Source organism: Felis catus, chromosome A2 (assembly GCF_018350175.1).
Source record: "Felis catus isolate Fca126 chromosome A2, F.catus_Fca126_mat1.0, whole genome shotgun sequence".
NCBI lineage: Eukaryota > Metazoa > Chordata > Mammalia > Carnivora > Felidae > Felis > Felis catus.
This window is the reverse complement of record NC_058369.1, coordinates 37,725,921-37,753,808: the sequence shown is the minus strand read 5'-3', so window position 1 is coordinate 37,753,808 and position 27,888 is coordinate 37,725,921. Positions and strand designations below refer to the sequence as shown.

Below are 27,888 nucleotides of genomic sequence, written 5' to 3'. Positions count from 1 at the left end.
CAGGTCTTGAGCTTCCACGGGCTCAATTCCCCTGCCATGTGCAGATGGCACGGTGTATTTATACAGCTGAAGCCTGTGTAACAGAAGCACAGCCATGTCTCCAGGTAAGACTCCAGGCAAGCGTGTGCTGCTGGTCCACCGCCTCGCCCCGGGTTGTGCCAGGGGTTCCTTCTGACACAAAGACAAATTGTGTCCCCCTAATGGGCGGGATGTGTCGGGGAAAAAAAAAATCACCTTCGGCAATCCACGTCTAACTCTGCGGAGGGAAGGACGTTTCCTAGGCTTTTCAAAAGATTCCCCGGAAACACCTTAACGAAAACCTAATTAGGTTACAGAGGTGTTTGCGAAACTAAGTACGACCGGGATCATGCAGTTGTCTTTTTTAGTCTTTTCTTTTGGCCTCGGTTCTTCACGCGTGATGTTTTGAGGGGAATGAATTATTGCGATTCAGGGTAGAAAGTTTGGGGTTCAGGCTTGAAGCCTCTCCCGTTCAACTTTTCAGTAGCGATCACAAGGGGGAAAGCGTGGTGACAGTGAAAGCAATGATTTCTCGCCAATGTCCTTGAGCTTCTCCCTTTACGCGTGGAATGGGGATGGGACAAGGGTAGAGGTGGGTTTTTTTTTTTTTTTCTGGTTTTGGTTTTGGTTTTCACTGAGCATTTGTGAAGAAACACTGAAGAGACTTTCAAGTCCCGGGGAGCTTTCGTCCTTTTCAAATCTGGTTTCCTGATTAATCACTGAGATGCTAGGCCCTCGGTCTTCTCTAAACGCGTTCTTTCTCAAAAAACCAGGCAGGTTTCAAGGGCAAGCAAAGCCTCCTTCTCACGACCTGGAGAAACACTGACTTTAACTAAAAGCAGGATACTGGAGCTTCCGAAGGGCTTGGGGGCCCCAAAGTTCACCCAAATAAACAGAACGAGGAAGCCATACACATGCATAACCCGGGTTTATTTGTACCTGTCTTTGTTACACAGCTGTAGGGCATATGAGAGTCACGATCAGAGAAACCTATCTACGGTAACCTACTGTAGTATAAACTATCCATATTTCATTCTCCATGAGCACCACAGGCAAATTCCTGTTGTATTTGACCAGCTGGGGTCAAAAACGCTACCCAGGGCTCAGAGCTTTCCACCCCCGCTCCAGCGTCCGTTTCACCGCCAGCGTTCTGGTTTGTGCATTTCAAAGATGCTTTTACAGCATTTATGAACCCTCAACTTATTTATGACTATCAGCTCAGGCTATACAATCCACTTTGGGGCAGATTTGCAAGAGAAACAAAATAGCCATTTGAAACCATGATGTTTGGGTGTTATGTCTGACTGGAGGAAGCAGGTGGGGTATAGAACTCCTGGAAAAAAAAATCTCCTGGAGGGGCAGTCATAGGGGTCCGTTTCTGTGCTGTGGGGGAAAAAAGTCATATTTTCACGCCTGCTTTTCTCCAGTTATTCCTCACAACAAAACTCACCTGAAACACAGGAACAAAACCAATCCCAGTGAAAAGAAAGTTATACCTCTACATCACACACAAAGCAGGACTGCTTTTCACTAAGTATTGCGTTGCACTGTTTGGCGGAGACGATGCAGTTGAGCAGTATGAAGAGAGACCAAACGCATTTCAAGTGTTGCATTTGAGACAACACGTGCTCTGTTAGGCAAAACTTTTCTGGTTTTGATTATTAATTCTTTTTTATTTTTGATATTTCATTTTTTTTCTGGAAAATTTGAAGTTCAAGGATGAACAGTCAGTTTTACCCGACTGAATGCACACACAACGATAAAAGGCTGGGTTTCTTGGAAATCTTTTTATCCTGTTTTTATAAGTAAGTTCGTTGCAGCATTATTTATAATGGTGAAAAAATGGAAACAATATCCATGATTATTAACAGAGGACTGATTAAGTAAGCATTGACAGGGTAAAATTATGTCATTATGCTAAGTGGAAAAAAATCAAAATTTCGTATATACTATGCAGTCTCAACTAGGAATAGGACATAGACAGAGGGGGAAAAACCTGAAAAAAGAAAAATACCAACATTCAGAATAACTCTTCCTGGGTAGTAGGATTATGACCTATTTTAATTTTCATCTTCTTGTTTTTATGTATTTTCCAAATGTTTGACATTGAACATAGACTTCTTGAACAATCACAAAAATGTGAGGAAAAGCATCATCAAAGCATTTTCTCCTGAGAAAGGCATTTGTTATCTTAATGACAAGAGTTCCTGCATGTTTGGGCATGAAAGTAAGTGGATATGAAGTATGCTGAATTCTATTTTTGTCAGAATTTTTATTAAATTTGGGAGGGATGGTTTAGGGAAGTCTTTCTCCTCCCAATAAGATACCTTTAGATAATCTGCTGCCTGGTTGGTGAAACAATGCCCTGGGTGATCTCCCTGACTTTATTAATCCCTCTCCTTCTCCCTTCCTTTTGTCCTTTCTTCCCTTCCTTAATAAATGTGGACTGATTGCTAACTCTGTGCCCGGGTGCCCAGAGTGGAAGCTGAAACACAGCTTCCTCCTGTGCAATCTGCTGCAGACGTTGGGAGGCGGTCTATGAAACAGTAACAAAACATCCAAGGAATGCAGAAATAAAGTCACAGTTGTGACAGAGCAGTGTACCTGAGGGGAGGGAATTGAGCAGCCTGGCATTTGCAGAGTGGGAAGGAAGTCCTCTATACAACTGGGGTATCTGTGCCAAGAACTAGCAATGAACTAAGTGCTTGTACCAAGTATGGGAGAACGCTGGAGGGTCTGTGCTGGGTCCTACACTTACTGGTCTGGCCAATCTTAAAGCCTCCCACTGCCCTAATCAGGTTTAGTACCCAGCCAACACTCAAGTAATTATTGAATTGGCTCCACTTGGAAGATACACCATGTCAGTCTTCAAAACAGTAGGGCTCAGCAGATTGAATTAAATCCTACCAGTCTATAGGTGGTCATAATTCCACCTCTAAAAACAGCCTGCCTTCCATGAGGTCCATCTTAAAACCAGACATTACCTGATTCGCTGTTTTTGAAGAGGGAAGGCTTTACTTGTGGAAGCACAGAGACCAGGGATAGTTGAAAATGCATTCTGTGTTTCAGTGGAGCAGAAGTTGACCTCGATACGGTGCCTTGATTAAAGCAGTAGCAAATATGAATATCAGACTATGCAAAATGATTACTGGATTCCTAGAATGCTCTAAACTCATTTCTAAACATTTTAATGCAGTTTCAAGGGATCAGTCAGTACTGCTGGCATACGTGGCTAGCTGCTTATAGGTCTCAATGTTTTCCCTCCAGAAAAAGTATTCTGGCTTAATCTCAAAATCATCAAAAAGACTAGACACTGGTTGGTCCAAACCACTCATTCCTTCTGCGTTTGTAGCAATTACTTCCCACAAAGAGGATGCCCACCCAGCTGGAAGGAAGCTGAAAGAGCAGAAGAATTTTTGCCTTGAGGGGCGCCAAGAGAGGCTTCGAGTTCTTCTTCCCCAGTGGTTTGATGAAATCAAGCATTTGCACCTTTGAAAATGTAAGTAGTACTGGGTTCCTCGGCTTGATGAGGGCAATGACATATCCACTCTTAATGAGGGACTATCACTCTCAAAGAAGGTCAGATTTAAAAATTGAGAAGAAATAGAATGGTGATCATGGCCATAATACATTTTCCATAGAAGAGTATCTAGGAAGCAAAGGTCAGCGATGATAAATATGGGAAATGATGAACCTTCCACCTCCAACGAAAACAAGATGTTGATCACGTAACTCTATCCAGTGCCTAGTATTTAAAAATTTATCATAAATAACTATCGCCTTCCAGACATGTATAATTGATCCTACTTGTATCAACAGTAAGTTCCTTTTCAGTTTTTTTTTTCCACATTAACTTCTTTTTACATGGTATTATTTTCCTTAAATGGCATTTCCACTGACAGCTCTGCCGAATGCACTGTATAATTATCATGTCGTCAGTTTCTTTTTCTACAGTTCTTTTTAATTACAAAATAATACCCTTTTGAAGCATACATCTGTGATATCTTAACCATCGTTGGGTCAATATAGCAGTGTGTGCTCATTATCAATATATTTTAATTATTTCATTCCTTCTAATGTCCCATTTTTGTTGTCCATGAACTGCCAGGTAATTATGTTTGTATCAGGATAAATAATTAACGTTCTCTGGAGCAAAACGACTGTTACTTTCCTCTTTTCCTTTTTTCCCCAGACATGGCAATACAATAAATAGGCATTTACGTAGATTGACTAAATGTACTTTTTTTTCCTGGGGGCAACAGTAACTTATGGACGATTCAAGAACTGTTTTTGGAAAAGCTCAGAAGTGCCAAGAACCAAAGCTTCTGGGCTACTAACTTCTACTTAAACAAAGCAACGCTGCTTCCATGACACTGTTAAATTCCCCTCTGTCCTACTTCATGACCCAGTTCGTCCCCCAAAGCAGGTATAAGGTCTTGAAGGTATATCTGCCGAGAAGATTCATATGTATAAAATTACTACATTATTTTTTTCACTTGGAAAAAGATGCATATCTCAAGTACATTCTAATTACCGGAGGCCACTAAAACATGAGCAATTCTAGCAATATTCATTGAGAGGCCCTTATGAGGAGTTACAAGTTCAAAAACAAAGGAGATTAAGGTGAGGTTCAACAGGTAATGCTTGAGGGAAAGACCAGGAGCTAGGTGAGTGGATTAGAGAGGTGGGGGGCAGGCACAGTATCACAGTAAATTTCATTTCTTCATTGTTAGTGTGAGATTGTTTGTTAGCAATCTTTCCTCTATGGTACTCTTCCAAAAGGAGGGATTAGCTGTGCGACTGTGGGCAAGTTACTCAACTTCTCTGTGCTGCGGCTTTCTCAAGTAGGGGCTAATAAGACAGACTGCGTGCACGGTTATGAGCCAGTTTTATGATGTCAAATGCTGTATCAAGACGGATGTCCAATTCCTAGAGTTCTTCAAGCTAAACATCCCAACATCTTTAGCCATTCCTCACATTAGAAGCTTTCAAAGGTCCTCACCGTTTGGGTTCACTCTCCTTCTGGCGATGCTCAAGTCTGAGGGCCTCTGATGAACTGTGGACACTCCAGGAAAACCCTGCGCTGTGCAGAGAGCAAGACACAATAACCTTCCTCTCCATTTCCATCTAACAGTAAAACCAAAATAGTTTTACCTTTGAATTTTCAGCTTTCTGATTTTCTCTCTTTTTCTTCCTACTGTATTATTTTCACGTCTGATAAATGTGTTGATGATTGTGTTCAGTGTCCCCCCATCTGCTGATTACTGGGCTTGGTGCCACAGGACAGATATTATAATGCCTGTCTGGAGCCCTTCTTTTATAACCGTGCTAAACTAGATAGAGCCGAGGGCTCCCCTTTATTTTTGATAAGTCAATATTCTCACATATAAGGAATAAATGTATGGTAACTTGATAAATCCCCCACTGGGAATGAAAACAGAAGAACCAGGTTCTCCCTGGAGAATCAAGGAAGGGAGACGAGACAGGGGAAAAGCTCTTTATGGACGTTTTAACCACCAACGTATGAGAGAGGGGGATCATTTATGCATCTCTCAAGTGCTCGTCTTGGATTGATTGGTCAAAGCCAGAGTCATCACAAATTTTGTAGAAAAAGAAACTTCAATAAAAGGTTGAAAATGAGGACTTCCATGAAACAATCCTGCCTAAGACTCACACAGGAAGAAAGTGTGGCCACCCCTGAAGGGTATGACAAACAATAGCAGAGTAGTTTATCCTGTATTCCCCAGACCCAGATAAAGAATTTGACCACTTTCTAATCCTGATACATATTTTCACTGAATTAAGGCTTCTCTACCTTCAGAATGTCACCTGTCCTAAAGCCACATTACTTGTTTAAATAACTCATCCAAAACATATAAAGAAGCACCTCGTGAGTGTAAAGGAATGGGTTTTTGAGAAGGGCTTTTATAGTAACATTTGAACCATTACAATGTGAAACATACAATGAGGTCCGCTTTTATCAGGTATGTGCTGCATGGATTAGGTCTGAGTATGTGCCCTTATTTCTCCAACCCGGAAAATGATGTCACCGTCTCCATTCCTCCTACAATACGGCAACATTTCTTTTTTTTTTTTTTTTATTTTTTATTTTTGGGACAGAGAGAGACAGAGCATGAACGGGGGAGGGGCAGAGAGAGAGGGAGACACAGAATCAGAAACAGGCTCCAGGCTCTGAGCCATCAGCCCAGAGCCCGACGCGGGGCTCGAACTCACGGACCGCGAGATCATGACCTGGCTGAAGTCGGACGCTTAACCAACTGCGCCACCCAGGCGCCCCAATACTGCAACATTTCAAGAAGAGAAAAAACAAAACAAAACAAAACAAAACAAAACAAAACAAAACAAAACAATGGAGTGGTTTCAGGCTTAGCAGTATAAAAACTGTTTCAAGTTTCACATAAAGAGTTTTACGCTGGGAGTTAGGCAAACTCCAGGGTAAGCAATCAGATGTCATTTTCTGTATCTTCCAGCTTCTTCCAAACATTATTTTTCAAATATCCATATCTTAGGCAATGTATTAAAAAAAACTTTAAAAATGAATAATTATCATGAATACTTTCTTAAACAACCTCCTCTTAACAAAAGCATTTAACAAGATGAAATATAAAAAAATAATAGAATTTCAAAGATTTAAATCAGAGTACATAATCCATGTATTTAAGACCTCTAAACATAAATCTCTCAAGGGCTGTCACTTAAGGAGTGTCTACAGTGTAAATGAACATTCCAAAATAGGACCAGACAACCTAATTTTGATCTGTGTATGTGGATAAAATCAGAGAGAACTAATACAATTCAGGAAAATTAGATTTTTAACAGAAGACTTAAAAAATCCTGGCAATAATATGATTTTGATAAAAAGCTCTTCTATATAAAATCTATGCACAATAAAAAATAGTAAACACAGCACCCTTTTTTAAAAAAATTTTTTTTAACATTTATTTTTGAGACAGAGACAGAGCATGAACGCGAGAGGGGCAGAGAGAGAGGGAGACACAGAATCCGAAGCAGGCTCCAGGCTCTGAGCCATCAGCCCAGAGCCCGACACGGCGCTCGAACTCACCGACTGCAAGATCGTGACCTGAGATGAAGTCCGATGCTTAACCGACTGAGCCACCCAGGCGCCCCAACAGCACCCTTTTTTAAATAAATGACTAAAATCCTCTAGCAACATAAAGATTTTTATTGTTTATTTTTAAAAATCATCTTCAGAGGAGCAAGATAATGCTAGGTTTTTTAAGATCCATGCCTCACTGATAGGCCTTTAGAACCACATAAAAGGGGCACCTGGATGGCTCAGTTGGTTAAGGGTCCAGCTTCGGCTCAGGTCATGATCTCATGGTTTGTTGGGTTGGAGGCCTGCGTGGCTGCTGCGTGTTGGGTGGAGCCCTGCGTGGGGCTCTGTGCTAACAGCTCAGAGCCTGGGGGTTGCTTTGGATTCTGTGTCTCCCTCACTTTCTCTGCCCCTCCCCCACTCTCAAAAATAAACATTAAAAAAAAAAGATCTAGAGCAGGACACCTATAGAGTAAAACTAACTGGCTAAGAAATTCAATGCAAACAAAGGGCGTTTGTACACATAGGTATCAAGCTTTAAAAAAAAAAAATCAAATGGCTCTACACTACTCTAAGAAACACCATACATTGCTTTCTGATGCATTCAACTGTTGAAAACAAAATTGAATTGAGCATTTATTTACAGTCATTCTACATTCACCACCACCAACTTCATTTCCCACTTTACTTGTGACATCATTTGTAAAAGTGAGCTTCATTCGTGCTTGGAAATAAATATTTTAGGCACTCCCAATAGAAATAACTCAAACTAAACAAATTCTGTAAAACAGAAAATCTTTGAAATTATAGCGCATAAAAAATATTTTTTTCCGGGGCACCTGGGTGGCGCAGTCGGTTAAGCGTCCGACTTCAGCCAGGTCACGATCTCGCAGTCCGTGAGTTCGAGCCCCGCGTCAGGCTCTGGGCTGATGGCTCAGAGCCTGGAGCCTGTTTCCGATTCTGTGTCTCCCTCTCTCTCTGCCCCTCCCCCGTTTATGCTCTGTCTCTCTCTGTCCCAAAAATAAATAAACGTTGAAAAAAAAATTAAAAAAAATATTTTTTTCCAATAATATGGGATTATAAATATATAATGTTCTTTAAAAAAAAGGTTTATTGGGGCGCCTGGGTGGCGCAGTCGGTTAAGCGTCCGACTTCAGCCAGGTCACGATCTCGCGGTCCGGGAGTTCGAGCCCCGCGTCAGGCTCTGGGCTGATGGCTCAGAGCCTGGAGCCTGTTTCCGATTCTGTGTCTCCCTCTCTCTCTGCCCCTCCCCCATTCATGCTCTGTCTCTCTCTGTCCCAAAAATAAATAAGCATTGAAAAAAAAAAAGTTTATTTATTTGAGAGAGAGCGTGAGTGGGGGAGAAGCAGAGAGGGAGAGAGAGAATCCTAAGCAAGTATCTACACTGTCAGCACAGAGCTCAACGTGGGGCTTGATGCCACCAACTGTGAGATCATGACCTGAGCCAAAATCAAGAGTCAGACACCTAACTGACTGAGGACCCACGTGCCCTATTAATATAATAATGTTCTTCAGACTGTTCTAAAGCAACAGCAACAACAACAACTGGAACATGTACATCTCTTGGAAAAAGACTGAGCGTTCTGTCTTTGGCAGGCAAGGAGAAGGGGAAAAATACGTCTAAATAACATTTGAGAAATTACTACTTTTTATGTTATAAAACAAGTTCATACGGGTTAAACATAAAGAGAGTAATAATCGCGCACAGGACAAGGGTGGTAGCAATTTGCTCACTGAACAAATTTTCCTGATATATGGACTCACTTTTTATAAGACAAGAACATGTTAAAGTAATATTCACTGGGGGTGAACGGGATTGTTTGTGTATATCTAAAGTAACAAAAGAGGGGCTCTTGGATGGCTTAGTCCGTCAAATGTCTGACTTCAGCTCAGGTGGTTCGTGGGTTCAAGACCCGTGTTGGGCTCTGTGCTGACAGCTAGGAGCCTGCTTCGGATTCTAGGTCTCCCTCTCTCTCTGCCCCTCTCCTGTTCACGCTCTCTCTCCTCTCAAAAATAAATAAAGATTAAATTTTTTTGTTTTTTAAACAACAGAAGAGTAAATCAACTGCTGATCAAATCCTGAGGTGAGAGAGAGGAGTAGAAGGCGTGGTCTTGCCTCCTTTTACTTTTCTGGACCAGCGAGGATGGGTCAATGGGAGCATGGATATTCAGAACTCTGTATTACTCCAAGTTTTTGGAATTTCTTCGAAATCACAGAAGAGGTTGTACCTGACAACCCATCTTAATATTTTAATGTGAAACTCCATGATAATAATTTTCTACACTCTAAGAAAATTGAGGAGGTGATTATTATATTATCTTTTTAACAAATTAATACCGTGAAAGCTGTCAGGGTACAGAAAAAGTAATGTAGTCCTCTATTTTCCAGGACTCTCTTCTTTCTCAAATAAAGAAAGATTTTTCAGGTACAGAACGAATTCAATAAACGATTTTTTCAGGTAAAGAGTAAGACTGTGTACGTAAAACATAAACCATCCTGCAAATGCTAATAATTGTGAGAAAGCAAGGAACTACAACTTTGAAGAAAAGATATCACAATTAAAAGTCTGTTGAATATTGTTGCAGGAAAGCAATTTGTATGATTTATGTGGGTTTTATCTGTTGGCTTCTCTCAACACACTGTGGTATTAAACGTATTACATTAAGTAGTTGAAATCAGATTGAACACAATTCATTTCTGGTCTACTTGCTGAAACATGCCAATCGGATGTTTTCCAATTTTCTCACATAATATTTCTCTTGTCCTTTGGGGTCATGTGGTAATTTCTGCAGGGAAAATACTCTAACCACCGTGAAACTGATCAAAGTGTTACTACAAATACTGCCTTAGGACAAATGATTTGAACCCCTGCGTTATCAAAACATCTGCAAATGTTCCCTTTTATGTATGTGTCAATGAGTGCCCATATGCTGGGTGAATTCTCTTCCCCTTCGGGACACCTGACGTACACCTGACATGTATAATTGATTTCAAGAAAAACTGACAAACGATGGAACTTTTAGGAATGAACAAAGTCAGCTTGTAGGACAATACCCAAATCCTAGAAAGCCAGAAAAACACTTTGCCTAGTCGGAACTGTAAATCCACTTTGCAATTTTCAGTTAATATGCCGGTTCCTAAAATATTACTATACATAAATATTGCTTTTGTACCTTTTCCAGAATTTTGTATGGTGGCGCATAAACCTCACCATGATATATACCACTGAGGGTCATTTACATGCCGTTTTAAATAATATCCGCTTGATTTTTGTCATGTATTGGCACAGTTCATGATTTTTAGACACATGTTTTTATTTAAAAAAAAGATTTATACCTTATTTTGCTAAATGAACTCTTAAGCAAAAGTAGGTAAAATATTTGCTTTGACAGCAATGAAGGCATTGCATGTTTCTTTGTGTGCATCAGTGCACGCGCCCAAGTATGCATTGCATCTCTAACCGAAAATTAAGCTTTAAAAAGAGAATGTCATAAACAATGGAACGAATGCCTAATTTCCACCTTTTTTTTCCCCACGTGATTATCACAAGCTAAGTCATTGTTTGGTGTTTGCACATATGCTTTAAAGATTACCAATGAGCGGAATGGTCCTGGCCCATTTCACATGCATGTGTTGGGTAAGTGGCGTTGCAATAACGAAATGCAGAATTAAAAATGCCAATTCCCAACTGAAAATCTACATGTGAAGCTACACACGCCAGCATAACTTTCAAAGTGGAAAATCAGAATAACAATGCAGTATTTTCAATTAGTCATAAAATAGGAAAAGGTATGCTTTCTCTCATGGGCAGTCGGGTATCTTTGCCTATGGACTTCATTTGCTCACGAGCCAGACAGGCGAGCGCCCCCTGCCTTGCAATGCAGGGGATTCCATCCCCAGCCTGAGTTTTAGGACACTATGAACCCGTGCCTTAAGGCAACGTTTTTTTTTTTTTTCCATTAAGAGTTTTATTAGAATTTTAAAATATTCTAGAATCCGAATGGAATATATTCCAGAGTAGTTGGATAATATGGCCCACATATATACTACATATCCCAGGGGTTCTTTCTCTATTTAAAGATACTGCAACAAGGCAACTTAACGTGTTTAGCTGATTGTTAACAGTCAAAATTCTCGGTTTTCAGCTTCTGTGCTTTTACTTCCATCGATTTATTGCTGTTTTTATTTTTCTATATCAAGTTTCTTATTATATTATAAATAAAAGTATATGTTGATGGTGGTATTCTAAACATATTACCTTGAATAATAGGAGTGTTTATTTCCTTTAAACTCTAAATGACATACTTTGTGCTAGTTAAATGTTCTCCAACAATGTAACAAAATATAAATCATCTGGTGGAACCCACATCCTAAAATATAACCAGGTCTATATTCATATGAACTCATGGAAAATTCTTTTCTGCGCTGTTTGAGAGAGTATGCTTAATGTTTTACTATGTTTATTCTTCAATAACTAATCACCCTTCTTGGTCTTCCAAAAGTTCCTGGCATTTCACTGGTTTACACGTTGATTGAATACTGTTCCCAGAATTGCTTTTGGCATCAGGCCAACTGCTGTGATAATCAGCTATAAGATTTATTCCAGCGGAGAAGTGTTCTAAACATAAGGATTCATAAGGCACCGCACTGAAAAGGAATACTGATGCTTTCTTTGAGATGGTTGAAAACTTTTTGTGCCTTCAATGAGCACTAATGCCAGGCTCTACACTCTTCAACTACGTGTGCAAGCTTTGATTTTATGGAAGAAAGGCATGCTCATTAGATCTGATGATTTGATATTTGTATTAATCATTATTAGCCGGTTTCGCAAATTGAAATGATTTAATTTCACAAAGGCAAATATAGAAAAATCACAGAGAATCCTTTAAAAGCCCCACCTTTTTGGAACCGGAGGAACTAGCTGCTTTACATGATCTGACTTATTTACTGCAATAGGAGATATTATTATACTGGTTGATGGGTGGAGTCGAAGTACAAAGGAAGCCCCAAAAGTCACAGGGACAGAGCTGGCAGGTAAATGCCCTGAGCCAGAAAAGAATCATGAGGAGAAACCAGGTAAGGGGAAAACAGGAAGCGCAATCAATTCTTACATAAAAGACACACAAGCAAAGAAAAATGTTAGTTTACAGAATGCTGAGAAGAAACGGTTGCAAAATATCAACCTTCGCTAGGAGCAAAGAAAAAGCGATGCGTCTCAAGCGTGGGAAAGGCACGGAAGTACGCTATTCAACTAAAGTCATTTATGAATGCATAAAGACTGATGGGGTGAATTTGGGGGTCTGCAGAAGAGTTAAGGACTAAGATGGTCTGGAAAGCTCAGGGTCAAAACTACGTGAGTAAAACGTTTTCCACAGCATTCATCCTGTGGGTACCCTCTGGGTACCCCAGGGTCCTTCAAGATTCATTAGCACTTCCTCAGGAGAATCTCCCCAGGTTTCCCCAGCATGTGCTCTCAGAGTTCTTTTCTTTTCTTTTCTTTTCTTTTCTTTTCTTTTCTTTTCTTTTCTTTTCTTTTCTTTTCTTTTCTTTTCTTTCTTTCTTTTTTTTTTTTTTTTTTTTTTTTTTTTGCACGTATTACCACTTAGGATTATTTCCTTGTGTCATTATAGAACTTTCTCCTCCCGGGGAATATCAACTTCAGGAATTCTAGCAGGGCAACCTCCCCATTACAGTTCAAAGGTACCGCAGTGCTTGGAGGATAGCAGGCATGCAGAAACATTTTTTGAATGAAAAATGAAAGGATTGAATGAGTACATGATTAAGTGAATGGAGCCACTACTCCGTGCTCAGCAATCCTGCCCACAATTAGGAAGTGGAGAAACAGGAGAAGAAAGCGAAGGTCCGGCAGGTACAACTGAAAAGAAAGACTCTTAAGAATGGCTTGCAACTGTTTGGTGAAGGCGGGTTCTAGAAGAAAACTGGGGGAAAAGAGCTTTCGAGGTTGTAAAAAGTAAAACTAGAAAACCAAGGGGGTGTGGAGTGAAGGAGACAAACATAGAAATTACAGTTGAAATGTAATTTGATACCAAAAGAGGCATCTAACAAAACATGTTGCAACACTTATATGTTTAAAACATTAAAATCTTAAATGTCAACTGTAAATACTGAAATCATAAATAGCGCAATCCTCATACATTCTTCTACTTTGGGCTTTTCTCCAGATAAGAGTGAAAACAGTTTTTTTTCCATTCAAACTTCTAATGCAACGAAAATAATGGCTCTCCTTTACTGAGTGCATATGATGTTAGCTACCATCATATTTTTATTTCTTTTGGGGTTGTTTTCCCTTAACCCTCAGGATTACCATAGGGGGGAATTGCTATTGTTATAGAACATACAAGGTGCTAGCTTACTTCTTTCTCACTCCTTAGCTACCTATAACCTATATGACATATGCTACCCCCCCCCACTTCTCTAAAACCCCCTTTTTTATGCAGCTTCCCGGGGTCCTGCGTGTTACTGACTTTCCACAGAATTTGCTTTACCTGTTCACAGACCACAGAGCAAGCGTGTGGGGACCACTGCCACCCCGAGGTCATCCCTGATGCCTCTCTCGGCAGAGCGATTCCCAAGAGAAAGGGATGTGCTATGTGCACAGTTGGGCCCGGCCAGGTGCGTCGAGAGCAGACCACGCTTGCTAAAAGCAGAAGTTGGGGGCATGAAACGGGCTTGTTGGAGGACTTCCTTTCTGTTTCTCTGGTGAAGCCGCTGCCCGGTCCTTACCAGACCCCACATTCAGAACACCTGGCCAAGACCCTGAGACGCGGACACCGCCTCAGCCGGACGGATGTGAGTTCCAATCCTAACTCCAATTTACGCTCGCTGTCGGAGCCTGGAGGGCAGGTTTAACCTCACTGAGCGCACTTTCTGCACTGAATGCAAAAGGGAGGCGACAAGACAGACTTGGCAGATTGGAGGCAGAGATTATATCGGATGTTTATAATGTGCCCAGTGGCGTGCCTGGCATACGTGAGATGCTCAGTCAACGGGAGCTACTGCTTTTACTGTGGCATGGAGAGAATGTGGCCAACGGTGTTTTTTGGAAAGTAGCTGTCTAATTGGGGAAATAAAATATTAAAATGAGTAACATAAGAAGCAGCAGTTGGCCAAGTCTGTACCTGTTGCGCTGAGCTTATCACTTTCTTTTCTCCTTATTTTTCCACTGGCCTCTTTATCTTGGGTGAACAAATTATTCTGTTTTTCGTTCTTCTCCTTCCCTCATTCGGTTAATCTACCAGCATATTAATCTATTTCTAAATCTCAAAGTGCTTCCTCCCAGACACAGAAGCATGTTTATCTCTCCAAGACGATGTTACGGCGACACCAGAAGTTCAGAAAGGCTGCCATCTATTCACGGCTCCATACCTTATCTTGCATTCAAATTAGAATCTCCACGTCCCCCACTTCTGTCTTTCTTCAGATCTGGAAAGGAAACACCAGGCTCCAAGCATGCCAGGCTAGTAGCCTTTTCCGATGACACGTCTTTGAACGTGTCACTTCTTTCCCAGTCTACAACTCCAATATCACCTCGCCAAGGCCCCGTCTTGGCATACCGGTACTTATGTCAATCTCTTTGGAACTCCAAGTACCAGAGACCCTCCTTATCTGCGCGAGATATGCTCCCAGACCCCAGGGGATCCCTGAAACTGTGGGTGGTACTGACCCCTAAATCTACTCTGATGAAGTTCAATTGATGCATCAGGCACAGGAAGGGATTAACAACAGTAACTAAAACTACACCACAACAATTGTCATATATTATAACAAAGCTCATGGGAGTGTGCCTCTCTCTCTCAAAATACCTTAGTGTACCACATTCACTCTTCTTCTTGACTATGTGAGATATGTGAGATCAGGAAATGCTTGATGAGAGGAAGTGAGGTGAATGATGTAAGACTTGGGATGCAGCGTTAGGCTACCAGTGATCATCTGCTTCTGGTCCATGGGTGACTGCAGGGAAGTGAAATGGCAGAAAGAGAAACAGTTGATAAGGGGCAAGTACCGCATGAAAGTGAGAGTGTGGAAGTCATGTTGCTTCCGTGAATATCTGAGTTCTTCGAGAAACGGGAATGAGGTCTCCCAGCACCTACACTGCTTGTGAGTTTTGAACAAAGGCTCAGCAGTTAAGTGCTGGGATCCACATGTCCTTACTAGAGAGGGCTGGTAGTGTGTCCATGAAGCTGGATTCCTTTTATGCTTCTACTATAAAAGGTCATCTGTTAGTTTCCATGAAGGAAACCTTGACTGTTGTTCATAGGCGCTAACATACAGAGACACAGGGGATGTGTCTCAACATTTGTCCACGTAGGAAAGGCAAATCAGAAGCAGGCATGCATTTTTATAAAACACATGAACATGGGGGAAGGGGAGAAAAGAGAAAGAGGGAAGCAAGCCATAGGAGACTCTAATGATAGAGAACAAGCTGAGGGTTGATGAGGGTGGTGGGGAGGGGATGGGCTAGAGGGGTGACAGGCATGAAGGAGGGCATTCGCTGTGCTGTATGGGAGGAATCGCTACATTCTACACCTGAAACCAATATTATACTGTATGCTAGCTAACTAGAATTTAAATAAGAATTCGGGGGCGCCTGGGTGGCGCAGTCGGTTAAGCGTCCGACTTCAGCCAGGTCACCATCTCGCGGTCCGTGAGTTCGAGCCCCGCGTCGGGCTCTGGGCTGATGGCTCAGAGCCTGGAGCCTGTTTCCGATTCTGTGTCTCCCTCTCTCTCTGCCCCTCCCCCGTTCATGCTCTGTCTCTCTCTGTCCCCAAAATAAATAAACGTTGAAAAAAAAATTTAAAAAAAAATTAAAAAAATAAATAAAAAGAATTCGGAAGAAAAAAAGGAACTGTATCTGTACACTGCATGTACTGTAAGGGCGATAATGACTATAATTAGAAATTTCGTCATTGGTAATAGAAGAATAAACAAAGAACTAATTAATGAATCTGCTTTTCTGGTTATTACTCTGAGTAATACTTTAAAAGTAATATCACTCCATCTTCCCTGGCATTTTCTTTTATTGTGTTGGGCTTCTCCCTTTTGTTTTCTTTTTTATTTTTAATGTTTATTTTTGAGAGAGAGACAGAGAGAAAGAGAGAGAGAGAGAGAGTGCATGGGGGGGGGGGAGGGTGGAGAGAGGGGGGCACAGAGCATCTGAAGTGGACCCTGACAGCACAGAGCCTAGCCTGGGGTTCCAACTCAACACAACTGTGAGATCATGACCTGAGCCGAAGTCGGACACTGAACAGACTGAGCCTCCCAGGCGCCCCTTCTCTCTTTTGTTTCCTAAACAACCTGTGTTTTCTTGTATTATGAAAGGGATGATACATCTAAAAAATCAGAATGAACACAGGGGATCATTTTTGGATTTGAGATTTTGAAAGCTTAGTCCTCAGGTCAACGGGAAAACCCATGCGCACGGCTAAGAGACTTGGGAAAATGTAAGCAAATCACAGCAACAGTTCCCATCCCACTCCTGAGAATACACGAGATTTCCTCAGTGGTAGGGCATGGGGAAGTCGGATGCTGAGGGAAGGGACTAAGGGCCACAGGTGTGGTGAAGGGGCCACTCACTCAGTAATACCTTGAATATCCAGCTACCCAGCCTTCATTTGAGCAAGCAGTATCTATCAGCAATCAACTGAGAGGTAATTTGGTGCCCTCAAAACCACGGAGATGTCATTCAAGTGAACATGATTTAGGCCTGCTCAGGGGAGCCAGGTGATCTAAAAAGGAGCATATGAAATTTCTTTTAAAAGCCTGTTTATCAAAAAAATAAATAAATAAATAAATTAAAAAAAAATAAAATAAAAAAATAAAAAAAGCCTGTTTATCATAGATATAAAATAGTGAAAGAGGTTTTTCAAAAATATAGAGGATCTGAAACACATATCTCAAACATGAGATGCTATATAATATTTGAAGATGTATTTCCGTATGTACATATATTGTACACGAGCAGTATCTATGTGTTGTTCTCGAGTTAAATGCTTATGTGTTCATTATACGTTTAATGCAAATTAAATTTAATATGCAAGAGAAATTGGGAAAACTGGAAAAACACTACTAAAATTCAGTAACTCTTTACATCCCCAGCTTTCTTTCCTTTCTTCTCTTTCACAGTGGTTTAACCAACGTGGCCTGAATAAATGTCATCCCCTTTCCTCCTGGCCGGAAGTCAACTTCATCTCACTCCTCTTCAACTCCTTCAGATGTTAAGTGGCACAGTCCTGCTTTAAGAACAAGGGCTCCAAAAAACTGGCATGCAGAGTTTATGAGCTTCTTTCCTGTGTTGCGAAATTGGACAATAAACGAACCTTGTTCTGAGCCTAGTTAACCTCAACTTTAAGACTACGACCATCTATATGCAGGACGGTAGAAAGCCTAGCCAAGTGCTTTGGAACTTACGTTGACCGTATGGAATCATGCTATCTGTCCTTCTCAGGCTCTCTTTTGAAAGGAAAAACTGCCAGTAGGTGGACTGGTCAGTGACAGAGCAGACGCCGTCCGAGTTCAGGCTGTGCCAGTCAGATAGGTCATGGTCTCGGGGTGGAAGATAAATTGAGACATTCTGTTCTCAGGAACCCGAACTCAAAGACTTGCAACGAAATCCCCAAGGGAGAGTAGGAAGAGTACAAGGAGAGCAGAATGGGGAGACAGTCAAAATGTATTAAGAGAGGTTTGCCAGAACAAGGCTTTTGTACATCGTGACATCCCATCGTATGGATGGGTAAGATCATTCTGCCGCATCCCCCCACAGAAAGTAACGGAAAAATACCGAAATAAATTTTGAAACCTCTTCTTTTGACACACGGACTTGTTGACTAGGTAGTAAGGAATTACTCACAACAATATCTGAGTGAAGGAAGAGAGCCCCGATACTGGAAACTGAGTACTTGGGTAGCCGGGAGAGCTTACTCTTACTTCGGAGAGTTCACTAGATCGAGACCAGTCACAGCCCTGGGCCCACCTACAGTAGGTGGTCTCAGAAGACAGCTTCCGGCTGGATCATCGAGACCCCGCAGGGTGTACCCACTGGGTAAGGACAACTCAAAGGCAGACTCGCCGCATCCCTCCCAAACCCCAAGAGCCTTACGGGAAGCGATCTTGCTGCTGAGCAGAGCAGGGACATAAAACAGCTCTGAGACATTGTAACCACAAGCTGGCCCTTGCAGGGATATTGAAGTCAAAGTATTCAAGACACCCCTGTAGTCCAAAACACTTCAGGCCTTCCTTGAACTACGTTTATAATTGCTGTTGTTGTTACAAAATGCCCAGAACAGAAAAGTTCACTATTGTAACTATTTTAAAATGTACAATCCAGTGGCATCACACATTCACAGTATTATGTAACCTTTACCAGTCTGCAGTTCCAAAACATTTCCACCACCCCCAAGTGAAAGGCGGTATGCACTCAACCATTACTCCCCCTTCTTCACCCTCTCAGATCACTAGCACTCACTCACCTGCTCTCTGTATGGATTTGTCTAGTCTGGTTATTTCCTATGAATGGGATCCCACAGTATATGTTCTTTTGTGTCCAGTTTCCTTCACTTAGCATGTTTTCAAGGTTCGTCCATGTTGTAGCAGGTGTAAGTACTCATTTCCTTTCATGGCTGAATCATCTTCCATTGTAGGGATTCAGTACAGTGTGTTTATCCGGTCAGTTGTTGTGAAATATTGGGGACTTTTTCCACCTTCCTGAAACTATTTTATTTTACTCTGTTTTTTTAAGATTTTTTTTAAAGTGTATTTATTTTCAAGGACAGTGAGCAAGTGAGTGGGGGAGGGGCAGAAAGAGAGGGGGAGAGAGAATCCCGAGCAAGCTCCATGCTGAGGGCAGAGCCCCACGTGGGGCTCAAACTCAGGAACCCTGAGATCATGACCTGAGCTGAAATCAAGAGTCAGACTCTTAACCAACTGAAAGACCCAGGTGCCCTTCATAAACTATTTTCAAATATGTCTTACACTAGGAACCTGGCAGAGGCAAATCTGCAAAGACGACTTTAAAGAAAATTCAAGAGGTCGGGTCATTAAAAAACAACCAAGTACGTAAGGAAAGAGCGCCCCACGAGTGTGCACAAGTTGAAGCGATGGTTAGTGGCAACAGAAATGCAAAGATTCAAATATGGGAATTTTCAAGTGCAGACTGTAAAAAATACACTCAACGAACAACAAAAAAATTAAACTGTATACAGTGAGTTGGGCTCACAAAACATATTAAATAAATAATAATGCAGTTCGAAAGTAGATAAGAACAAATGGGACATTTGAATGAAGATGCACAAAGTTCAGGACACTAAAACCTAGATCAAAGCAGGTACCTGAATAACATTCTACGTCTTAGAGAATATATTCATTATTTTTAATTTCCTGAGATTCTACATGTGATCTTTTTCAAAATATCGTTGCTCCTTATTGTGTGCTTCATACTGAGTTCCTAGCCAATCGTAAAGTTGTTCTTAGCTGCTTTGTAACACGCAGCTTCTCAAGCCTATTTGACAAACAGTTTGACCATCCCATTCTGTGTGCTCCAGAAAGACCCATGGAAGGAGGTGGAAATGGAGTCAAACCCACTATCCAAGCCTTATCAACTGCCTACAGGCAGTTGTGAAAAACCAAAATCAGCAAAGGCTGTTAAAGCTGACCTTCATTATTGAATATAACCGTGGACACAAAAGCAAGTGAGTGAAATTTCATAGGCAAATAATAATTCAGGAAGTTGAAAAGGTTGGGACAAAATAAAACAATGACAAAATATCTGAAGATGATTCATTTGGCTAAAATACGGTAATTCTTCCAAAAAAAGTAATCCTGAACTGCTTCCTGTTAATGACACAGAAGGCCAAATCACAGGAACGAAAAATGAAAACTTCGAACTATCTCTAGACTGCCTTGCCCCCAGAATGCTAAATATCCAGATGATTGATGTCAGTGTGGCTCATATCCTAATATATATGCCCTGCCAATGGGAATTTAGGTGAGCATTAAAGGAGATTTCAGGGAAAAACTTCATTTTTCATTATCAAAGTCATACAGCAAGAGATTCCAAGATATGATAAAGGTTTAGGCAAAAACTGCTTATATTTGACTCCTACCTGCTTAACGAAAGAAATATCAATTAATTTCTCATCTGACCAGAGACTGTGCAGAATTTTATGTCAAAACTTGTAATACAGAAACGGAACAAAAATATTTGAATCCAGGCATGCCTCGCTTTGCAGGGCATTGTGTTAACAGAAACTCAGGCCTGGTATCCTCCCTGCCTGTATTCTTACGAGCTAGGTATTGTGCATACGCCAAGGAGCAAAACATCCAAAGCCTCACTACATGGGTAAGTCATGGAACCCTGGGAACTATTTAAAATAGCCTCTTTCTCCCCCCCAGATACCATTCTGTTTTGGTAAAATATGGAGGCAGAAATGGAATTCAATTTTTACTCAGTTACAAAGACCAATAAACAGCTGTTTTTATCTGGGAATATTATTCTGGGGTCTATTTAATATGACCGAAAAGACACAGGTTACTGCGTATCACTTTAAGTGAAACTTAAACTCTGAATTCAGATAAGTATATTCTATTCTGAAATGCTCTTTTGAAAAGGACTCTACAAGCACAAACAGATGGATTAATTACATTAAAAACTGACATGTTACATATGAAGTTAGAGAAGCCAAACTTACGCAAATAGAAAATTTATCATTTAATACCCAATTGAATCTAAATGAAGTCTTTTTTGCTGTCATCAGGTTTCAAAACATTTCAGGCACAGGGTAAGAGACAATTTATCTGGCATCATATAAATCTGAGAAAATAATTTTTCCTTCCTTTCAAATTTTTGAGAAGAGTCAATTCCTATTTATAGACTAACAATAAAAAAAAAAAACTTTGGGATAGAGACTTTTTTTTTTTAAGGAGTAAGTCAACGTAAGGAAAACATAGACCATTCATTTCCCCAAATCAGCATTTTCTTTTCCAAACCTCATTGTCCTTATCTCATAATGCTGGGAAAATAGCAATTACAGAGTAACAGAAGGTTCACTTTCCTCCAGAGCACTTTCATAGGCAAAGTCACCAATTAAAAGTATTGCCAGATTTCAAACGATATCGTAAGAGACAAGTCATTTTTTTCTTTCTCATTTTTATATATCAGAAGGAAGGAACATAACTATTTATTATGTGCTGGAAATTTATTAAATTTCTCTACTTATAACTCACTTATTTGCAAAACTGTGACTGCAACTATCTCTACCAGACAGAGAGGGTCGTCTGAGCACCCTCTCACACGTCACCTGCTCACGTCTGAGCACAGACGTGGAGCCAGAGGGCCCTTAGCTCATCGTCCGGCTCTGTGATTACTGGCCATATAACCTTGGGCAAGTGACTGAAGCACTCCATGCCTCAGTTTTGTTCCCCAGTAAAATGGGATGATAGTTAATACCTACCCCACAGACTTAAGAGGATTAAATGCGTTGGCCATGAAAAGCATTCCAATTAGCACAACACATGCTTGATCAATATTGCGAAAACAAAAATAAAACCTAACCACAAAAATCGGGATGATAACAACATTACTGCAGATGGATGGATTTCCAATTCAATTTTTAAAGAATCTTCCTATTTATTTCCCATTCTAGGGCTCACCGGCCTCCTCCAAACAATTTGGGTCACAAGACGACAGGTCCACAGTGTGCCTCCTCAGCAGGAAGCCAGCGTGAGAAAACAGGGAGGAATACATCAGAATCCACAGGGAGGGGTGTGATTACGGGGAGGAGTTCTCTGAAAAGATGCACTGGCCCTTTGAGTTCAGAGACTAGTCCCTCATACCCATCTCCACTCTCCCCAGACCTAAAGAAGCAAGTAATTACTTAGAAAGAAAGTAGCAGCATTGAAACTGAGCAGTGGTCAAGGAAAATGGAACTATTTTGAAGCCAAGTCTAGAATTGGAAGTCTTACAGAAAACCAATTAAAACAAGACTTGGAGAATTATTTAAACACATTTGTCAATAACTATCTCACATTTGCATATGCAAATTTGAGAACTCCCTTATGAACATATCAAATGTGAAAACTTCTTTTTGTTTGCAAAAACGACAATAATAATGGCTGCCAATTATCAGAGGGCAGCATTTTGATAAACCCTGCACGTTGTTGATGTTACTTAATTCCTGTACCTTTATGGGGCAATAACTATCGAACCTTATTGCATAAAGTTACTCATCCAGTGGCCAGAGTCCAGGTTGGAAGTCAGATTCTTCTGACTTTAGAGTCCATGCTCTTAAACCCTGCTCTATGGCCACGAATTCTGATAAAATGATTTGCTTGGTCTGATTGTCCTTGCTGCAGAAATGATCACGGCACCTCTTCTAACCTTACTCAGACATGAGAGAATTCAACTCTCTTTAGGAGAGGTGCCTCCACCTGAGGCATTTCTAGGACATATCTCTGCCTTACCAGGAACCTACATGAGAGAACTGCATTTACTGTCCCTCTAATTTTATTCTTCAGATGTCAACCATGTCTTTGGACATAAAAGAGAATGGACTTTTGAAATAATTTCCAAGGACTTCCGATCTTTTGCACTTGCTAGAACTTTCAAGTACTAAGATATGAACTGTGTGTCAGATTCTCAAATCAGATGTAAAAACTATGAAAGCCTCGAACAGCTTTTCAAGATCAAGTTGAGAGGCTAGATATATTTGAAGGGAAAATGACATGTATTCAATTTTAATGTTGGAATTCAAGTTATTTAAACGTAGCTGAGGTGGTTAGTCACAAGGTTTGTGTGTGGAAAACAGATGAAAATATTGAGTCCGTTTTAATACTGAGAACATACGGGCTAGCTGGAAAATTTAATGGAGGCATCTTTCTCCTGGTTTTCTTCCTTGTTATTATATTTCAAGCAACAGTTCTGTCCTGCCAAGTCGTCATACTACACTGAATTTAGAACTCTTATGGGCACATGCTTTCAACAGAAAGATTCCCTTACCATAATATTAGTAATTTCAGGCAGCTTATTTGAATGTCAGTGGAAATTTAGGGTGCCCCAACAATATATTGATTTCCAAAAGTAGAAATGTGGTTCTAATATAACCGCTCGCAAATATTACTGTCGTTCTCTCTTGGTCTGTATTTATTTTTGAAAAATGAAAATGATAGTTTTATTTTAGCAAGAGCAAGTATGGAAATCTTTAATTTAAAAGACAGTGGTAAATCTCATGTAATTGCTTCAGCATTGAATTTAACACTGCATTTTCCTTGTGAACTCGTGTATTTAAATAGATGGGCAGAGGAAGGCTCCCAGCGAAAGTTTTTGGAGAGTAACCATACTGTCCCCATTTATCTACTAAGAGAATGGGTGGTTACACGAAGGGATGTTACGCAGTAGATACCCCTGGCCCAAAAGAAACATGCTTAGCAGGAGATAGGGGGAAGGCACTCATGGGAGCTCAGGAACTAAATGTGAAAAAGCACTCATTGCTGAGGGAGAGGAGTGATGTGTAAAAGTAATATTTCTCGGAGCATTTGCTATGTAGCTTAGCCCAGACAGATAGTCAATACCAATTGCAAAACTGGCACAGGTTACATGGTAATCAGGGAGCAGAAGGTTTTGCATTCTGATGGGTCTAGGAAGCTTTATTCTGCTACAAAGTAACACGCCTTTTAAACGTGGTATATAATTTAAAGCATAAGTCATTATTTAAAAAATCATTTTTCTAAAAAAATTTAAAAAAATAAAAGAGCACTTTCTTTTTCATTAAGAAAGCAAAGCCTTCTTGTAGGAGAAGGGATGTGTGCAAAGAGATGTGAGAAAAAAATTAAAAAATAAAAACCATTCAAAACTTACCTTCAGAGATAAACACTATTAGGAATTTTGTGCACCTTCTAACGTGTGTGTGTGTGTGTGTGTGTGTGTGTGTGTGTGTGTGCGCGCGCGCGCATATATGTAATGTTTGTGTGTCCATGCTTAAATAAAGCCTGAGTGGTAACAGAAATGGGGACATTATTTTATAATTTGCTCTCTGTAAACACACTTTCTTACATTCTTCCTTGAGAGTCTTTTCTTCCTGTAAAACTTAATGTCTACATGTAGAACAAACAGGAAGAATTCAAATGCTTTGTTCCGGACCAACCTTTGTTGCAGACCAACAAAGTATGTGGAGATGCTGAAAAGACATAAACCTTAAGGAGGGAGAATTCTTATCATACTAGGTTTGTTATTGTCCAAAGAAAGGAATGCTGGGCAGAACCAGAAATATATCATACACACACCGGATTGTGACAAAAATCCAGAGATGATAATGGTAAGATGTGCTACTGAATCTAAAAAGGAATATGACTCATAATTTTAGCATCTCCTTATCCACACATTCATCTAACAAGCTTTCTTTTCTTAATATATAAGAGATATTCAAAGCACACATAGAAGCCAGTCTACTGGCATATGAATCCAGCTTCCTGAGCCTCAGTGTTCTTTTCTGTAAAATGGGAATGATTAATAGGGTGTTATGAAACCAAGTGAGATAAAGACCTTGGAATAGTGCCTGGTGCAATCCATATCTTCCACAGATTAGGCTGTTACTGCTATTGTTGTGGTTAGACTCTAAAACTGATTACTGTACTCTGATTACTTGGAACTCTTCAACAAATTTTTCCAAGTAGAATTACCTTCCTTAGGGACAGGAACTATAATGGTTACTATCGTATGCTTGGCTTTTATCACCCTTATGGGGCACAAAAGCCAACAAACAAGCAAAGCAATATCCTCCTTGGACCTGTCTTGTCCTCTAGACTTTAGTTTATTCTATGAACTACCTGATAAAATCCTTTGATTAAATGTTAAAACAAGTTAGCCAGAGTTGGTTTCTGTTGTTGGCATTTAAAGGAAGCAGTTGTTCAACTGACTCAGACGCCTCCAAGGCTGGAAGAGATCCCAGTGTTCATTGAAGAGGAATGTTTAGAGGAAGTTATTTTGTTATCCGGTCAGTTCATAGAGAATGTTTTCATATAACGACAATGCCTCCTTCCATATAGGACCTCAATGGTGGGAATGTGAAAAATGAAAATTAATGGAAAGAATCAGGTGTAATTAAGACCTAGTCTCTGGACATGGTACCAGAGTTCCAAGTTTTGTTTTAAGCTCTACTGTGTATTGGGCAGCAAATCATGAAAATTCTCAGCACTCGACTTCTATAAATTTGGCCTCATAGAGTACTGTAGGTATGTAATGTGCTTAAAGGGTTGCCAGAAAGAAGAATTCAATCAGTCCTTGGAATAGTAAGATAAATAGTGGTGAATAAGTAGAAGTAAAGACTAGAACCAGCTCTATGTTGAGTGGGTTCTATAAAGGACAATATTAGGGAAGCTCAGGGAGAGCCCTGAGGGAGTGGACATGATGTTGAACTCAACACTACTCTGATTAAATCCCACCCCCCCCCATTACCACTACACTTTAATTAATGCTTCATTTTGGAGGCAACAAAATTAAATATAGTAGCCATTAAATTAAACCTGAGTGACTGAACTCTCCTGCTGAAGGGCAGAGATGACGATAACTGGCTTAAAACAGCACTAGCTGGATGTTCTTTCTGATTGAAGAGAGAAAACATTGAAAAAGTGAAGGATGTGGAAAAGAATACCGGTGAATATAAACAAAAAAAAAAAATGAAAATGGGAGTCATACTACTAGCAGACAAGGCGAAATTGAAGAATAAAAGTGGGAAGTTGGATAAAGAGGGATGGTATAAGAGGAAAGGAAAAAGAGAGAAACCAAGAATCAGACTTTTACCTATAGAAAACAAGTGATGGTTACCAGACGGCAGGTAGGCATGGGATGGGTTAAACAGGTGATGGGGATCAGGGGTGCACCTGTTGTGATGAGCCCTGGGTGATATACACAGGTGTTGAATCACTACATTTTGCACCTGAACATAATATTATGCTCTATGTTAGTTATACTGAAAATAAAATCAAAACGAAAACAAAATAAAATAGAGGGACATCATGAAATGTCTTGAGAGACCATCTATGATATAGATATAACACATTTGCATCTCCAGACAAACTAACAGCTAAAACCGGAAGCAAAAACCATGGTATGCACTAAGAACATAATAAAAAATAGAATTAACGTGAGAATTTTTAATAGCCCTCAAAGAATTAGAGAGATCGACTAAATAAGAAATAAGACATAGAACTCATCAATAAACTTGACTTACTAAGCATACAGATATTTTCATCCCTCTAATAGAGAAAATATTTTTTTAAGTCCCTGGACTAGGTACAGAGACTATTATAAATACTTACATTTTTTAAAAAGCAGAGCTATATTTTTTCAGACTACTTTTTTCAAAATCATAGTCTAATTCATGTATCTGCTACATTTCAATATAGACAAAAGATCAAAATAATGTTATATTTAAAAATTAAAAATTATTATTGTAGATAATTCCTGGAATATGACCTTAAATGCAAATGAGACAGAGAATATCTCATTCTAAATACAGTGGTTCAATGAAAGTTGTATCACTAGCTCTACTTCTGATTTTAAACACCTTCATTAGTAAAGAAAACACATCAAAAATAAAAGTTATGCAGCATCTTAAGAAACAGTAAAAGAATAAGATAAAAAGAAACAAAGATACAACTAAGATTAAGGAAATAAAAAATGAATATTAAGTAGAATGGATACATAAATCTGAAAGCTGGTTCTTGGAAATGGCTAGTAAAGTAGACGGCCCTTTTGTAATTACCATTAGAGCAAAAACTATGTATAAAAATAGATATGACTAAGAATGAGAAGTGGAACATATAACTGCAGATTCAGGACAAATTGAACCAATCTGAAGGCACTACTGCCTGAAACTTTATGGCAGCCAATTAGAAATCTTAGGAAAAAATGGGTGATTACCTGGCAAAACACATATTAATAAAGTTACCACCAAATAAAAAGGATAGTCTGAACAAACCATTTACCCCAGAAGAAGGTGGTTAGAAATGTGCTTTCAAAGAGATACCAAGTTCCAGATGCTCTCAAAGCGGAGCTTTCTCTTTCAAGGACACATATACTGTTAAACAGATGATTCAAGCCCCCCAAAAATATGGAAATTCTCCCCCAAGACATTCTATAAAGACAAATTTGTGTTAATACCAAAACCTGGAGAAGACAACAGAACACAAAAGTACAATATTAACTCACTTTTAAAGACAGAGGCAGAATTCTAAATAAAATGTTAATAAAATCCCACAATGTATCAAAAACTAATACATATGATCAAGCAAGTGGCTTAGTATCTGTTAAATCTATCAAATAGCCCCTCAATAGATTAAAGGAGGAAAAAGGAATTTATGATAATATTCATGAACTGTAAGAAGCTCTCTGATAAAATTCAGCAGCCATTTCTTTTTTTAAAAAAAAATTTAACGTTTATTTTATTTTTGAGAGAGAGAGAGAGAGAGAGAGAGAGAGAGAGAGAAAGAAAGAGACATAGCCGGAGTGGGAGAGGGGAGGAGAGAAATGGATACACAGAATCTGAAGCAGGCTCCAGGCTCTGAGCTGTGAGTTGTCAGCACAGAGCCTGATGCGGGGTTCAAACCCACGAGCTGGGAGATCCTGACCTGAGCTGAAGTCAGAGGCCTAACCAACTGAGCCACCCAGGCACCCCCAGCAGCCATTTCTAACAAAAACTCTCAATCAAATAGAAACAGAAAGACAGTACTTAAATAAAACAAAATAGATTTCCCACGAACCAAT

General features: G+C 40.0%; 2 long non-coding RNA genes across 2 annotated transcripts in view; one reads left to right on the top strand and one right to left on the bottom strand.

The window, feature by feature from the left end:
• LOC123383745 overlaps positions 1-27,888 on the bottom strand; it is a 340,512-nt gene that overhangs the window by 249,965 nt on the left and 62,659 nt on the right. The window lies entirely within an intron of this gene.
• LOC123383747 lies at positions 599-17,908 on the top strand. The gene is made up of 3 exons (XR_006593895.1): positions 599-2,245; positions 3,371-3,517; positions 17,259-17,908. It is a non-coding gene; the product is annotated as an uncharacterized LOC123383747 (long non-coding RNA).